Source organism: Nicotiana attenuata, unplaced genomic scaffold, assembly GCF_001879085.1.
Source record: "Nicotiana attenuata strain UT unplaced genomic scaffold, NIATTr2, whole genome shotgun sequence".
Taxonomy (NCBI): domain Eukaryota; kingdom Viridiplantae; phylum Streptophyta; class Magnoliopsida; order Solanales; family Solanaceae; genus Nicotiana; species Nicotiana attenuata.
In genome coordinates, this window is record NW_017705035.1 from 1 (window position 1) to 1181 (window position 1181).

The 1181-nt window shown below is 38.8% G+C and overlaps 1 long non-coding RNA gene across 1 annotated transcript; it reads left to right on the plus strand.

Annotated features, from left to right (window-relative positions):
- On the plus strand, positions 1-1102 carry LOC109222837. Its single transcript, XR_002067462.1, has 3 exons — positions 1-42; positions 330-373; positions 733-1102. It is a non-coding gene; the product is annotated as an uncharacterized LOC109222837 (long non-coding RNA).
- The last annotated feature ends 79 nt before the right edge of the window (positions 1103-1181 follow it).

A 1181-nucleotide genomic window follows, 5' to 3' on the forward strand; every position in this document is an offset into this window, starting at 1 on the left:
AGAGAATTGCTTGTGGTGGCCGGCATAGTGCAGTAATCACAGGTTAGCACTGAGTTCAGTTTTAGTACTTCTGCTGACCACATAGGGTACAATATCTTTTAATAAGGACACTTTTCAAATTTAAGTTTCACATTGTGAGAAGAAAAGAAGAAATGTTTTTGGAAATATGTTTAAGTTTTTCAAGTTTGAATGGCTTTGAGTTACTCCGTTTACAACAAAGTCAGACTCCATCTCAAATCATTGTCTTTACTTGTTGCTCCTTGAAGTTAAAATGATACTTCATCCTCGATTATCTTGCTGCTCACCTGGGTATTTGTTTCAATTGTCAGATGCTGGGGTGCTGCTTACATTTGGCTGGGGATTGTATGGGCAGGTGAGTGTTTATATCATCACACTTCAAATGTGATGCATGTCTTGTCCTCTTATCCATAAAAGAACGCTTCACATGCTATTCTCTACAATTTCAGAATTAATAAGATTGATTAATCTTGAGCAAGGAAATATGATAGCCAGGTCGAATCTTGCTTATAGCGTTGATATATGTTTTGTTGCCGGAATAGAAAGTCCACCACTTGATATCATTTTTTTTTCAAACAAGCAGACAATTGTAATCTTGTTAGAAATTGATCTAAAACACCAGAAAATATACACCTGCAATATCAACTTGGTGTGCCTGGTTCACTGTTCACTGCTTTTCTTTATAAGTCCTCTAGTCTCATTCGTTGTATTCAGTGTGGACTAGGTAATACAAACGACGTGCTGAGGCCAACTTGTGTCTCTTCTCTATTGAACACTAGAATAGAAGCCGTGGCAGGTGGACTATGGCATTCTGTGTGCTTATGTGATCATGGCCGTGTGTATACTTTTGGGGGAAATCAGTTTGGCCAATTGGGTCTAGGTACAGGCGCGGACCATGCAGAGGTGCGTCCAAGATTTATCACTTGTTTTGTGTCTTTCTAATAAACTCTTGTTTATGGACTCAACAGTTTCAATGTCCAATAGTAATATCTAGTTGAGGCTGAATTATGATGTCATCTAAGAGTTTGGCTAGTCGTACCATGAGATGTGCCCAGAAGTAGGATTTGTTGAAATCACAGTCCAGAAACTTCTAACCACGCAGTGTGGCTTAAGTATACCTAGCACTGAGAGAGAGTATGTCTAATCTGTACAGCATATAGTAC